The 16,219-nt window shown below is 39.6% G+C and overlaps 1 protein-coding gene across 1 annotated transcript in view; it reads left to right on the top strand.

Annotated features, from left to right (window-relative positions):
* The window catches only part of LOC143165540 (uncharacterized), a 126,369-nt gene that overhangs the window by 20,203 nt on the left and 89,947 nt on the right, over positions 1 to 16,219 (top strand). The window contains exon 2 of the mRNA XM_076349040.1: positions 9,928 to 10,007. The gene's annotated coding sequence lies outside the window, so the exon portion shown is untranslated. The remainder of the gene's footprint in view (positions 1 to 9,927; positions 10,008 to 16,219) is intronic.

The raw sequence follows: 16,219 nt of genomic DNA, 5'->3' as shown, positions 1-16,219 counted from the left end.
TGAGGTATGTTGTGCGTGGAAGGACTCTAGGCCCTACCTATCAAATATATGCAGGTGTATTTTGGCCAAAACACTCTGGAAATGATGCTGTTCATACCTTTGATTTCGAAGTGGAACATTCACTGAAATTAGAATAATGCCTGAAAAATTCTGAACAGATCTTCTGCCTTCTGATTTCGGGTCTGTTAGGAAAGTTATTTTCCAGTGGAAAAAAAAACAGCTATGCCATTTTATTCAGGCTACAGGAGCTATTAATCCTCCAAAATGGCTGTTTGCAAACAGTAATGTCTGGTAAGTTCTTCCTTACAGCTTTTTTCAGCTGGCCTGCACAGAATATGGGTATAGATGTGCTCATCCCTTACGCTTTTACAGATGCTGCTCTGGCAAGTGTCATTGCAGCAATGTCCATCAAAAATGTCACTCAAGAGAAACATTTGCCAGATCTGCCTGCCAGCATGAGCTAAATCATCTCACTGTGGATCGAATGTAGTTCATCCTTGCCTCTCCCTCCCTAAGAAAATCATTAGGGAGCCATAGAAGAGCTGATAACTAGCCGTGAGTGACTTGCAGCAGATGCTAAATATTGTAACACTGATAACAGTTAATTTTTTACTGTGAGATCTGAAACTCTACCAACTTTATTCATTACTGAGGAATGGTTATTCTATTTAAGGGATTGGATAGAGGAACTTGTGGTAACAGAACAAGCTAGTAAGTGAATATATGATCTAACTAATAAACCTTCCATACTAGCCCTTAGCCTGCAGTATCCTGACTGTCAGGATAGTGTCAGCTAGCTGACACTCTCACTTATTTATGCAATGATGGACCTCATTGAAACTACGAATCAGTAAGAGGCCTTCCATGGGTTCACTGAACACTGATTTGGTTCATGTTTCCTGAGAGAGGTACAAGGCAACATTAAGTCAGGTGCCATAAGTGGGATACGTAGGAGACGGAGAGCAAAGCAACATAGAGATAAAAGGTACAAGGACTTTTAAGCTTGTTGTAATTTGCCTAATCCTGTTGAGATGAATGTTTCATGTATTTTATTTCTGATAAGTAGTCTTAACATTTTTCTCCTGCAGATTAGCACTTTCCATGGCTTGTCAATCTATGCTGAGTTTCAGTCTGAAAGGATAGACAGTTGTGTGCTGCAAGACTGACAAGAAATATTAAAATTAATTCAGGAAGTCAAAGTTGGTTCTCACGTTTTCCTACATAGTCCAACTGAAGGGGATGTACAGTGCAGACCTAAGACCCCAGTCCTGCTGCTGCCAGTTTCTTAGCAGATCACTGCATCCATGTCAGAACTTCCTTGAAGGCAAAAAGTGCCCGCTACCAACTGCTGGGTCCAGACCTTGCCACGGGAAAGATCTGACCCTGGAGCAGATGAGCAGGAACTTCCTAGGTGACCTCTCCAGCTGTCAGAGTCACTCCCACTGAGGTGCCTTTGATCCCAAGGACAGGCATGAACCGATGCATCGCTGTTAAGGTAACTAATTTTAGCGGCTTCATCTGTTTAACTGGGACTCTCAGCAGAACATGACTGCAGAGGGAGCCTGGAGGAAAGTAAGAGATCACTCGGGTATGAATTGCAAATGTTTTAAAGCTTCACTCTTCCCTGGATAAATCTTCCCAGGAACCGCGATATTTGTGCTACTGCCATTCCTGGCCAATCTCCTGCACTTGGATGGGAGGTTTCTTCCAGTGCAGGAGAATATCTAATAGAAGTATACAAGAGTTCTACTTAATATGTGGCATTTCTCTGTCATACAGCATGATACTAAATATTTTCCAGAGCTACTGAAAATATTTGGACATTTCGAAGGCTATTTTAGACCATTTTCATAATTTTCTGCATGAGTTGAGTGCTAAACTCCTGGATTTTTTGTTGATAGCTGTAAAAGGTCCCTTAAATACTAAAAATATCTTTAAAATGTCTAGAACCGAAGCCACCTTTGAAAATCTTAAGTATTGTGTAGGAGGCATATCAGTTGCTCTCTGTGTCTTTTGTTACCAAGAACCGTATCTATCATTGTTACCTTTTACCTGTTTATCAGAGTCCTGAATGCCACTGATATTTCCAATAGAGAACTTGGTGAGAGGTGCTGCTGAAAATGTAATACTTAAATATAAGAGGAAAGCCTGATGTAGAATTGTATTAGGAGGTTGGCTCTAAATCCACCGTCTTTCTCATATAAAAAATTAACGTTATTTCAATATCATGCTAAATGAAAATTTATCTATTTCATTGTTGATCTATTTTGAAGAATGTGACAGTGCTGCATAGTCAAGAACTGGATATAACCTTTTCCATCAGTATGTCAATAATACATTGTTTCTACATTTAGAAACAGAGTGCCAAAAGGTAAGACTTGAACGTGCATCTGCTTTGGGTTAGATTTACAGGCCGTCATGGAAACACAAGAAAAGAATAAAGAGGCATTGCTTATAACCTGGAATAATCTGATTTCAGGTTTTGCATCCAAAACTCAGATTGTTATTCTCTTTTGAAAATAACTAAAGGTTGGCAGCACTCGCAGTTATGTGAGAGTGACAGTATCCTTTGTAGTAAGGGATTTTTGGTAGAACACGATGTGTCGAACTGATCTCCTTGTTCTCTTAGAAGATGGATCCTACAGCTGGTAAGTCAGTGACGAGAACTTGAAATATGCTTTATACCGTGCATTCAAGTTAAAATAAATGTTGAATCTGCCAGCAGTTTTCTTCAAAATACACATAAACACTTTCCACAGCATTTTGTTTATCAGTGGTTTGCTGAATACCTCTTCAAACTTTGTGGCAGTCTGATGTGTCAGGCTTTTCCAGTTGTGTCAAACTCTGACCACCAGTGCAACAAAAGAGTTGCCTGATTTATAGAAAAATTCATTATTGTTAGTGCTAAGCTGTCAAAAAAATGAACAACACCGGAGCTTCCTGATCCGTAATGTTCTGTAATACACAGTTGTTGGAAGCTGCATTCCTCTGGGAGAGGTGGATGGGAAAGTGTTGCTGTTGAGAAAAACTGTCTTACCGAGACGGCAAGCGGGAAGCCAGCTTTTGAGAACCTGCAAGCTGTGAATTCTTTTTCCTGAAAAAGAAACAAAGGATTTTGTCCTACTTTTCTAGAGATTAGCTTTTGTTTAATCTCCCAATCTTCTGGCATACTGAATCACTGACTACTCTAATAACAACATACTAGTTAATCCTTATGAAACATGTGGTGATAATTCAGCCTAAGAAACAATTCGTGTTTTACTGCTGCCAGCTAAAAGTTTATGTTAAATTTTCTGCTGTTACAGAAAAAAATGAAATGTGATTTTTTTTTTTCTCCCCAATTTTCTTTTTTTTTTCAGTGAACTCTCTAGTCACAGTATTCTCAGTTATTTCAGGCATCCTCATCATATATGGTCAGTTCTCACTGGGTTTCACTTTATATTCTCTTAGAGCAGACCAAAGGTCCACCCTCCCACTTCATCAGTAAACAAGTAAGAAAAGAAAACCTGTTGATTACAGTTGGTGTTTATGTCTAAAGATCTGATCTAGCTTCACATAAATCAACAATTTTAATTGTCTTGGGAAGAAAAACAGCTGTTTGGTAAAAAGAAAAAAATAATCTATAAATAGAAAAAAATCTGCAAAATGTCAATATTTTTTGCTGATAGGAGGAAAAATTTTTTTGAGAAAAGGACAGTTTGAGATAAAAATGTCATATCAACAATTTCTCTTAAAGACATTTCAGCAGTATTATGCTAGTTCAAAAGATACGTATTCCTAATCTGCCACTTTCTGCTCATTTCCTGCATAAAAAAACCTTCCTAAGACTCCAGGTTCCACAGCAGCAATCATACAAGCTGGCAAAAAGATAACTTTAAGTAAGTTTAAAAACTACCAGGCCAACAGCAAAATGTCTGGTCAGGCTGAGATGTACACTTTAAGCTACTCTTCATGGACCTACTGTGCTGCTTCATGCTTAGTATGTGATACTTGAACAGCTCAGGGGCATTTTCAGTACGTTAATATGTAAGGAGCAGAGCAGTAGAGAATTGGGTCAGGATTGAGCTTTGTAAACTTCAATTCAGGTGTCAGCTTTGGTTTTCAGCTGGAATTTGTGAAAATCTTGTGTGGTGCTCTCCCAGGATTTGAATCTTCACATGTCAGTAACGTAACTAATGATTTTGCACTGTACCTGAAGTGGGGAAAATCTGCTTGTTAAACAGTACTAATGAACATACTGCTTCTGCTATTAACCTTTCTGCATATTTACTGCTGTCATGTGGGAGGGGAAATGGCCACTGTTTTCTTGTTGGGTACATGCCACACAAAATACAGGCTTGACAGTACTTCACAGACAAGTCAGTAGTACAGTGAAAATCAGTGAGACCTGGTGATGACAAGCTTTAGGGCTACAATTAAAGCCACATTTCAAAATGTGCTTTTATGGCAGTGAGACAGCTCTCCTGCATTGTACATGTTCCAGCCCAGTTCCCTATGCATGGACTTGCCTTCTTAACCTTGTCCACTGTGCTTCATTTTTCTCTTTTTAATTTGCCTCCTTCAGATCTTTCCACTGCCTCATTTACTAGCACATCTTTCTGAGATGTTTTAAAAATAGATGGCTGAAAATAAGAATGTTACATAAAAGTGTGGAACCGCTGAGACACATGGAAAATCTTCATAATAAATCACTCTCCCTCCTTTACCTTTTGCATTGACTGTGAACTCTTTTGAGCAGATACCTTACATTTTCTCTATAGGTAATACACTCAGTATACGATGTTGCTGGACCTGCAGACAATCAGCAATGAGTAACCCTGTGTCAGGCTTAGATTCAGTCATTTCAGTGGCTTAATGTGAAGGCAAAGTCTACAGGCCAGACTGGATGATCAAAATCATGTTTTTGGGCTTCCAGTTTAATGGGACCACATTTGTAGGTGCTTGTCAATGTAACATGGTACAGTAATAACTACTGTGTTCAAGAATAATTGTCTTAAGAATTTTATGCTTTACTTCAAATAGCATTGGGTATCAGTACTCAGTGTAAAAACAAACCATTGTCAAAAATATGACAATTATAGATTAAATAAATTTAATGTAATATAAAAACACGATGAAGGAATTTAAATCTTTTAAATGTGGCATTTAATCTTTTGTCAGTATAAAGATGTGAGTTAATTTTCAATATTCCCTATTTTCCTATTGCTCTTACATTACTAACTCGAATTATTTTTTGGTTTTGTGGTTAGATTTTTTAATCTGGCTTACTTATGTTTAATTTCAACAGAGGTTTATCTGCAGAGAAAAGGCTGAGGTCTAAAGATCAATTAATTTTGTTATGTTTTCTTCCCAACCACCTTTTCAAGTTTCAGAGGGATAGGGAGTAATTTGTTTGCTTTTCTGTATGCTTGCACACATTGTATTTGCATTTGTAAATGACAAAATACCAGCCTGATTTTTAATACTTCTGTAATTTGGTCCATTTGCTCTGATACATTAAAAAAAGAAGTAATTTGTTTCACCAGGAGCTCCCAGGTAGCTTTTGAGCTATTAGTTGGAGCTTCCATTCTGGAAAGGTACACATCAGTAATCAAGTCTATTTACTTCTTTCAGTGTGCATTCGTTGTGAAGGAGGGCCGGTCCTGAGACCTCTCTGTGATTGATGCCTCTGAACTGTGAAAGGAGCTAGTATAAAGTCTATGACAAAACCCGCTGCCTTTTTTCATGGGGGCAAAAAAGCTGAAAGTTAATTACTCAGAGAGTGCATAACGCAGCATTCTTTTGCTGCACTATGTCCTGGGAAACTTATTGTGTCATTTTTCCTCCCTAAGGATATTATCTTCCATGTAAAGATACATGTTTGGATGAGTGCCAGCTAAAGCTTTTCCATTTCTCTTCTTCCTTTTGGTTGCTTGCAGGACTTTACAAAGAGACAGAGCCACAGCAAGTGAAGAAACATCCCTGTGTTAATTAACCAGGCTGGGGGATGAGGGCCAGCTGGGATCATTATAAATTACTAGGAACAGCATGTATACACCAGTTCAGACAGCTGGGGCTGGGTGGTCAGCATGCTGGCAGATACAAGGAAAAGTATCTTCTTTTCTGTAGAGAATTCAGGCTGGAGGAAGTAAGGGGGTGTTCTCTGTCAATCTTTAAAGTTAGAACTAGTTTCTCTTGCATTATTTACTGGTTGTAGGGTTTCATGTATCCCTTCTGAGTGCTGGAGGAAAACATTGCATACAATTTCTCTACAAGGCATCTCTGCTGAGATAAGCTGAGGAGTTTAATTGAGTTAGGGCTTGAATGTATTGAAGGTAGAGGAGAAGCAAGCTTGAAGTCCAGTATGCTGAGATCTGCCAATATCCTTATCTTTGTAGCTGACCAGAACTAACATTCCTTCAAATCCTATTTACAAGATTTCTTTCTAGTAGGAACCCTGGGCTGAGTAATCTGCCTGATGCCACTCGGATAGTAGTTTGAGTAGCTACTGTATTCTGGGGTCAAATCATGCTTTTGGCAATGAGATGTTCCCCTGAACCGTGTCAAGCTATCTACTATGAATTAACCTCTACACGTACAGCTAAAGGCAAACACTGGAGGCAGCTGGCTTTCTTTGGGTTGCTTGTGGTATATGGAATAATCACATCTGACTCTGAATACTCATGCTGACTCTAAATCTTCTTTTTCCTTTCTTTCTTCCCTTGACACTAGAATACATTCTTGCCCTCTGGGTAAACCTGAATAAAACTTAACATTAATTTTCAATCTTCCTGCCTTCATGCTAAGCTACCCAAGATATTTTACTGTTAATTTCACAGTTCTCAGAACCTCAAGGCAATGCAGCACCTGTAAAGTCTCAAAACTAGTGAACGATGTCTATAGTTAGGAATGAGTGCAATGGTCTACAGAGCTTAGAAATGTGATCAGCATTACATGGGTTTCTGTTACTTTGTCATGCAAAGTATCTTGTAGATTTGTTTTAGCTCTCATTGCTTCTGCTGGGGACAATGCAGACCGAGGAGGTTTACAGAAGGGGATATGTGAAGACAAAAGCATGACAAAGATCTCTAGGTGATTCTGGGCAGGTGCTGTAAATCTGAGCATTTAGAATACAAAAGGATGCAATTGGTAACTGAGGAAGAAACTAGAAAAGTTCAGGTTGTATTTGTTACAGTGGGCAAGAAGTACTTTGAGTCAACTGGAAGTTAACTGTAGCAAGGAGCTTCGTCTGCAGAAGGAATCTGACGACTTTTAATTGAGTTGCACAAGATGCATGCTTGAAAGCAGGGGAGGGATAAGAGGGGCGCTGAGGAGGAGTATGCAGCAGCAGCCATTAGAATCAATGCCGTGTGCGTTTCATAATGAAAACCTTTTGGCAAGACTTTCAGAGAGGCTAGAGTGGTATCGTCAGTGTCTGTGTCCGTGGTTGAACCACTTGTATACCTTGTATATGTCCTGGAGCAATCACCCATTGGGCAGCAGTGCAGGAAGAAAGCGGGAATACCCCATGCTTAGTTTCCCCCTAGAGAGGAAGTGAGGCCTGGCTGCAGGAAGGAGGGAGGTCTTGCACCAACGTTTGTTCGAAGGAAGAAGCTGTGCTAGCCCTGTTATCCGTTACCTCGTCTCACCTCAGAGGCAGGATGCATTGAAGAGTACAGTTGGCAACCCTAAAAAGTTGCCAGCCACAAACAGCATTGTGGTGATGTGTTTAATGTATTATACATAGTAATTTTTTACAGGATAATGGCAAATAAATAAAGTGACATAAGTATAGAGTATACATTGCATCCTCCCAGAACAGCTGCTGGTTCTAACAGGAGAGAACCCGTCTGTCTGAGCACTGTGTTGGCTGCTCCTTTACCTTGCTAAGTAGTGCAGGTACCACTAGATGGCTGTCAGACAGAAGGTGTGAGGACCCTCTGGGAGAGCATCCAGGGCAGATCAGGATTCAATGCAGAGCCTTTACAAAGTGGTTTTGAGGTGGGGTCTTAACTATCAGAAAGTTTTGGAGGGGGGAAGAGACTTAATCGCACTGAATTGTGTTTGTATGATGCGAGCTGTCACTGTTAATTATAAATGAACTGATGTTTTGGCTTGGAAGGCATCATTCAGAGGCAGGGTGCTCATGGTCTGCTATGGGGGTTTCATAGGCTGGAGGCATCTCTGTGAGCCACCGGTGTCAGGTTAAGTGAACTCTGATTTGGTAGTTCATATGTTGAAGAGACAGAAGGTCCCAGAGGCAAAAAGGGCTGAATCACTGGAGCATTTTCCTTTTTTCAACTTAGTGTTATAATTCGTGTAACAGCATTAGAAGTGTATCTTAAAGCTGCCTTGTGATAATACGAAGTGTTTGTCTCAGAAGGCAGTAACAAAATTGAGAAGATGTTGAATAAGAAGGGGGCCAGCACAGTGACTTTACTGTGGGGGTCCTGTTTGGCCCCTAGTCTTAGGCTCAGATCTGTCTGGAACAGAGCTCGAACAGAGCCCCTGAAGAGTGAGCACATCATCCGTGCATGTGTGCTTCACGTCTTTGATGGACTGGAAGAGTGGGAGAAAATCCTGAACGCTGACGTCTTAATATTGGCTCAACACCAAAGCGGTGTTCCTGCAGATTCAGTTACACTCATCTGGACGTTTGGCGCACATGTTGATAAGATGCTTCTTCAATAATTTTCTTCAGTCAGTAAAAGTACACCAAGTGACTATATTGGAAGGGAGGCCAATGCAATGTTACAAAAATACTCTTCACTCCTCAGATGTGCAACTGCAGGTCACAGCTGAGGAGATGTTAGCTTAAAAATTGTGTGCCATGGCACAGCTTATTTACTGATCCTCCTAAAGCCTATGAATGGATTGCCCCCATGCAGCACAAAAGACATGAATGGAAAGAAAGAAAGAGGAAACTATATCTGTGGCAACCAGTGAGCTGTGGAAATTGGAGTCATTTCTTACAGGCAAACCCACAGGTTTCCTGAGGAAAAACCTCCATTAGTACTTGTTCCTCTAGACCTGCTTTGCTGCTATTTTGTGAGACCCGGTCATGCAAATACAGTTCCTTGGGACAATTCCCATGCATAAATTTTGGCAGGGTTAAGCTCTCTGCAGTCTTCATCTTAGAAGCCACTGGACTTACCCACCATATCGTGGAAGAGGAAAACTTCCAAAACTAATATAAGCTTGATTATTCAACAGAAAAGCAGTTAGGAGAAATGAGTGCTATTGCTGTCTTGTTATGTTCAGGGTGCTCCAAGACTTCTTGGCTGGCTGTTCTTGCTCTCTGAATAAAATGAGAGAATCACATAAATATTGGCAGTCCTCAGTGCTGCTTTTAGGCCAGAATTGAGCAAGCAAACGGCTATGACTACGCCAGCTTTTCTCTCAAATAAGCATGCCCTTAAGGAGCAGGTTTAGCACCTCCTTGTAGTTATAATTGGAGTGTATTCTCTCCCATGCACAGGAACACAACAATTGTCTAATAATGGTTTACAGGTTGGGATATTCCCTGCTATTAGAGACCCTTTGGTGGTCCCTCTTCTCTCTGTTGGAAACAGAATGAATCAAGAATTGCATCCCTTTTCTTCTAGTTTCCCACCCAGAATCAGCCACGGTGGAAATCTTTGAAGGTCTTATGAAACTCCCTCCCTTTTGGAAATGCAAGTGTTTGAGAGCATTCAGTGTAACCGTTTCAGAGAGTGCATGGTCTGTGTTTTTAGGAAGATCAACATAGATATAAAACCACAGCATGCAGTGGGAGGAGTATAGATAAGAATGGAAATACTAAGGCTTGTGTTTGTGTCTGGGTTTGCAATTCTTGTCAACAGGTTACAGGGGTCACAGTCCAACAAAACTTGTGAAGTCTGAAGCATTGATCGTGGCTGGTGGTAAAAGGAAGGTTGATCTTTCTCTTCAGCTTTCTTTACATTTCAGAATCACTTGATGAAGGAAGAAAATGACAGCAAACATATTGCAGCAATGTAGAAGTGCTTACAGCCTTATTCTCAGCTGCGGTAAGTTGGACTAAGTCTATGGATTTTAAAAGTGATACTGATTTGCACCACATCTAGGCTGCTTTGCTTTTCTTTTTTTCTTTGGTATCCCAAGCTGAGATACAGAAGCAGGCAGTGTGAAACACAGAGGTCTTTTCTAAAACCAGACAGGATCTGTGTTACTTCAATGAAATAGTGTAGTCAAGCATAAAATTTAACTACCTTATCATAATATTTAGTTGCAGTTCTTAGAGTTTTCAGTATACTGGGTGATTCAAACTCTCTAGACTTTCCCAAAGCCAGAGGCACTTAGCAGCTCACAGGAATGATCTGACAACCTGCAAAAATGGGCCTTTAATTTGCTGTTATTTCAACAAACAGTGATTAAGGACGAGCAAACCTATTACCCTGTACTGCTGACATGTTTTGCTCTTTTGGGCGATAATTTGAAACTGATTTATCTGTTGTTCTGTGTAGTGTTCCCTCCAATATTCTTGCTCTTGAAATGCATTTCTGTGTTTTTTGCTTTGTTTTTCTTTTTAATGCCACTTGTGTAATAACTCTGAGGAATGGACCCTTGGTTACAGTTTTATTCAGAAATTCTGTAGACAAAATGCAGTTTTAAATTCTGTGGACAAAATGCAGTTTTGAATTCTGTAAGAACATTTCACAATCTCTGAATCACTAATGGCATAAATCTATTTGACCTCAATTTCCCTTAGGTATCTTTGTATCAGTACGAAATTAGTTTAATTTGTTTAAGCATGCATACTTACACCTTAATGAGCTGATAGCATTACCTTTATCAACTCTGGAAATGACTGTACTAAATCCTACTGACTGCAAGCACCGTTCAAGGTATGAACCTATGTATCAGACTTGGAATTATAGATAAAGCTGGTTTCAACCTATATGATTTCACCCTCTCTTTCCTAAAAACATCCTGTAAAAAACATAGTAATTGTGCTGTATGAATCTATTAATGTATCTTTGCTGAACTGTGTAATAATTTTTGTTTCTTTAATCGTGGGTAGCTCATAGCTCTTTCATCTCTCTGAAGCTTTGAAATTTCCTGGAGTTTGTTGTCTTTGAGCTGAGATGATTTTTGTGAAATTCTCATATAAAAGTCTCTCAGAGGTAGAACAGCTCTAACTAATCTGGTGTGGAACTAGGCAGTTAGGAAAGCTTCAGGATAGCTAGGTAAAACACCAGACTGATGAAAACATATAATTTGGAGAAGTAGATCCTCAAGGCATAAAGTTTTATGATTGTTGCCTGCTCTGTTGTTTTGGTGAAGATATTTCAAGAACAGTGATTTGCAAGTCTAATTTTAATTAGAAAATTTTAGCGGATATTTTCCTAAAAGACAGTGTAAGACACTTAAAGGACAGTACAAGACCTGTTGATTGAAGGACATAAAAGCACTTCCTTTGTTTTATTAGTATTCTCTGTTCATGAGTGCAATCCAATTATCTTTAGTATTTGTCACACGGTACCTTTAAGGTTATGAATTTTAATATGAAAATTCTTTAACGAGATGGCTTTTTAGATAGCAAAAGAGCAATTCCTGATGTGGGGTTCCAAAGTGGGCAGGCGAAAACAAAAGAAGCTGCGGAACTAGGAAGGTGCTTGGTCAGCGTCCTGTCCGTGTGGGAAGTGATGTGGACCTGGATGCGGAGTTAAAGCAAATGGAACATCAGCAAATGATCATGCTGTTTGTCTGAAATTAAGTGAAACATCATTGGATTCTCACAGAGGCATTGTGAGGGCTTCATTGCCCTGCAAGGTCAATATAAATTGTACCTCATCTGCTTTAACTTTAGGCAGAAGAAAGATTCTGTACCACTCCATTTGTTCTTACTGAGAATAGCCACAGTTTCTTGAAAGCTGATGGAAAGAAATTATTTTGAAGAAGCTGAGATAAAACCTGTTGACTCGTAGTTAGTCTCTAACTGACTAATATTTGTCTGAATGCTAGAACTGGCAAGCAGGAAATTTTGGAAGATATTATGACTTTATTATATGCATGTATAGAGTTCTATGCTAATACATTAAATCCTAAAGGATTTTTTTAAACAAAATTGTCAGGCATGAAGCAGTAGACCTTTTAATTTAAGATTTAAAAATTTTAAGTGTTGTTTCAGGATGATTAAGTTTTATTACTTAGTTATGGTACTTATTACTGGTGATATAACAGACTATAACTTTCAGAAGAGAAACACCGGAAGGGTCTTCTACAGCCCTTCCCTTTTAGACATATGCTTGTTTTTTACAACTGGTGTAGTTATGGCAGGAATCAAGTATGGAAATAATGAAATCTGAGCTGGATTTTTACCCCTCTTGCTGAATCTACTGTAATATTCTGCTAAGGTGCTCCTTAAGCACTTCTACTTGGTGCTGATGATCCAGGCCTGCAATTTTTACATGCGTTTCCTTGGTACTATTTTGAATGCAGATCTCTCTTATAGTGAAGTAGCTTTGGGTTAGGTTTTTTTCCCTTCTATGTGAGCTTTTCATGGTGATCAGATACAGGCAGAAGGGAACTACAGGAACATTAAACTTTGGGAAAATAAGTTTTTGAGAACTAGCTTCTATTGAGAGTAAAACGGTAAAGGCAGGAGCACAGGGGCAAGGGAAACACCTTAGTTCTTTCTCTTCATCATCTTTTCCTCGTTTTAGTCATCCAGAAAAAAAAAATAGAGTAACCTAGAGTATTAGGTTTCATCCTAATATTGCAAATTAAGAACTGAAGGTTCCAAACAAGATCTGCACCCCATATGCAACAACTGGTTTGCCCAAACCTAGTCGGGGAGTTCTGCAGACCTCGGTTGAGCTGAATGCTGGTGTCCTGTAAGGAGCGAGGAGTATTCAGCTCAGTCTCTGTGCTTTGCCTGCTGGGAAAATCCGGTTTAATGCCCCATGTCAGAGGCCAGCAGAGAATCCAGCGTGCGTATTGAGTACCTGATATATTCACAACCTAGTCCCATTTCTTAGGGCTTTGCCAGGTATTGTGCCATGGCTAGGACTCAGGGAAGCGGTGAAAGCCCCATTTACCTCAGATAAGTCATTGCTATGGAAGCAAAATAGTTCACAGGGAGGAATTTAATACTTTCAGTAAAATGTGCTAGAATATCTAGGTTTTTACCTTGCAGAAACCAGACTCCATTTAGGAAATGTGAGTATTATATCAGCCTTTTATCAGTTTTAACTTTAACATGTGGCTAATAATTTATTACTTGTAGAAGTAAAAACTTTCTAACACTCCTTCAGGGAATGTGCTGTACTTTTCATTTCCTTGACCTTCTAGGTTTTCATCATTATTTATAGATTACTGCAATATATTAAAATAATTTTCTGAACAAAAAAAAAGGGAAAAAATCTTCCATTGCGAACAAAATCAGAGGGGGCATGCAGAGTGTAATTTTTATCAACAGATGTGCTTAATTGTTCAAAATAACTGCAGAATACTGTTTGGTTATGTTTGAAATAAAAATATTGAACAATACAAGTTTTAAATAGTTCTGCTGTAATTTATGCATAGGATATGCAGTACACTTAGTGAATTCTTTTGCAATTTACTCCTAAAGTAATGTACTATTCCATGCAATGAATTTATGTGACTTAAATAATAAACCTGGTAACTTTAATTTTACTATGAATACTAGTGACTGAATGCAAACTTCAGATTGCCGAAGACAGATGGAAAGCGAATTTCAGGAGATCTAACAGTAGGTTGAAAGAATAAAATACTGAACCTATGAAACCAATGGGAGTTCATTACTGAAATAATAATACGTCCACCTTATGTAATGCTTCTCTACCAGAGGAACAGATGAAAGTCAAAGAGGAGAAACAGCTGGAGAATGGCTGGGAGGTACGAGGGCTGCAGTGAGAATTTGAAACAATCTGCAGAATCCCGGAAGAAATGAGAGCTAGGTCAAAGCAAAGGTCTTAGCCCCTCAGTACTATTTCCACATCATAGAAAATTTGCATTTAGTCCGTGATCAAAACCCGTTCACTGTGTTTTGGTTCCAAGTCAGACCACTAATTGGAAGGGTCCTGTGTTGCATTTTCATGTGACTCTGTCATTCTCTGTCTGGTGTCCCTAGCTGATTTACAGAGCAGGATATCTATCAACTTCCCCAAACAAAGCAGCATAGTGGGGAGTTTTGTGGGTCCTTTCATTATATGGTAGATTTGTTGCTATATCAGAGTGGCAATTAGAAGCTTAAAAAGAGATGTCATGCATTGGTGAGGGCTGAACAACATGGTTTCCCCTGGAAAATGGGTGCTGTTCCTCTGCTGCTTCTAGGATTTAGATTCGGGGAAAAGGCTTTGAACTAAGAGAAGCTGGATGCCAGGCACCTAAACTGCTCTTTTAATTAAGTCTGGTTATGAGATGATATGATCTTGGCAACAACAATATCTGCTAATTGTAACCGCTTGTTCTGAATTTGTTACTCAGTTGAGTTACACAGGAACTAAATGTTCCTCTCAACATATTTTTTCCCTCCCTAGTAATACAATGAATCATGAAGGACATTTTCTATGAAAGCTGGTGCAGCTCAGACCCAGCTATAGGAAGAGATTAAGTTAGAAACAGAAATATATGCTATGGTCCTGATTCTGCTGAAAGTGCAAGCACTTACTTCAGTGTTAAACACTGGTGATTGTTTGTTTGTTTGTTTGTTTTACCTCCATGTTTCAGCACATTCTTAGATTGTGTTTTGGAAGAACTTACCCAAGCTTGACACTGAGTCAAGGTTTGGATTGCTGTGAATTTGGATGCGTGTTATGTCCACAACCCCACCTACATCACAGAACCTGTTGGACATTAAGCTGTTATAAGTACTTGGGCAGTAAAAGCTCCGATATGTTTCCAGCTATCTACATGTTTAGAGCAATGTGGCTGGGCTAATTTTCTGTGGGACCATGTTGAACTAACTCCTGAACTAGCAAGAAAACTGTTAATTAGGAAAAGCAAATCAATTGTACTACCTAATTGTATTTCCAAAGAGTGTGTCAGTGGGGAGAAATGTCTTTTTAAAGATGTGGCTATTCTGCATCAGGATACGTGTTCTAGCAGGGATCAGTCAGCAGGGGGCAAGCACTGTCTTTGGCTCTGCCAGACCAGAGGGGCAGAAGTGGACTGTGCTGGGTATTGTGGCAGCGTGCAATTGTTTTTCCTAAGAAACTGGCATAACTCTAAAGGAATATAGACTCTCCCAGAGAAATGCAGGTCGCATCACCATGAGTAGGACCCTGGAGAGGTCTGGGTCATGGTCCAGATTGGGGTTGGATTTTGTCTCGTTTACCATCTTAGTCCTATTGTAGAGAATTGCTGGCAAAAAATAAATGCTAATTGTGAAAAATAAAAAATCAGATGGACCTATGCATAAACCAGCAGAAATTCCACCCTTTATGTTGCAAATATAAATGCCTGTCATCTAGTGTCGACTTGTTCCAATTGTGTTGGAACATCCCATCTATAATCCGCTACAGTTTCTCTGGTTTAAATCATAGGGTCAATAGCAAGATAAATCCAAGAGATTAATTTGAGTCGCGTCATCCAAATTGTGCCAGCAACTGTGCTTTTCTGTACTTAAGCTATGCAGCGCAGTAAGGATAGTATCTAAAAACTGAAACTCCCAAATGCCTGCATGAAGTTGCATAACTCTGCAAGTGACTGTGTTCGTGTGTCCACGTGGGAGACAGGTCACAATGCCTGGAAGTATCCCCTGGGCTCCAAACTGCACCGTACTGTGCAAGAATGGTGCCTGCTGAAAACTGGAACTGAATCGTCACTTCACTGAGCTTTGCTCCGTCACAAGGTCATGGGGACCTTGGTAAGATTTAAGGAATGGAATAATGAAAGCTGAAAATCTGATTAAAAAATAATTGAGGCCTTGATTCATCTCAGCACTTAAAATACATGCCTGACATTCAGCGTGTCAAAGTTCTGCGGGTATCAACAGGCCTGCTTACAAACTGAGGACCTGTGAGCTGACACAGGCCCTAAACACACAGGTGTTTGCACAGCCCTGGCCTTCATGTCTCGGTATCGGTTTCACCAACTGCATTCACAGCATCCAAAAGGTTGAACTGTAAAAGATCATCTAGACTATCCCATGAAGTAGCATTGTTGACTTCTGTGTAGTCCTATCGCTTTCTTCTGGCTATACTTGGATATCCCAAAAGGGACATCTTCCATTTGCATTAGGAAACCACTTCCA

Source organism: Aptenodytes patagonicus, chromosome 11, assembly GCF_965638725.1.
Source record: "Aptenodytes patagonicus chromosome 11, bAptPat1.pri.cur, whole genome shotgun sequence".
Classification (NCBI taxonomy): Eukaryota; Metazoa; Chordata; class Aves; order Sphenisciformes; family Spheniscidae; genus Aptenodytes; species Aptenodytes patagonicus.
The sequence above is the reverse complement of the archived record's forward strand: the minus strand, read 5'-3'. Positions and strand labels throughout refer to the sequence as shown.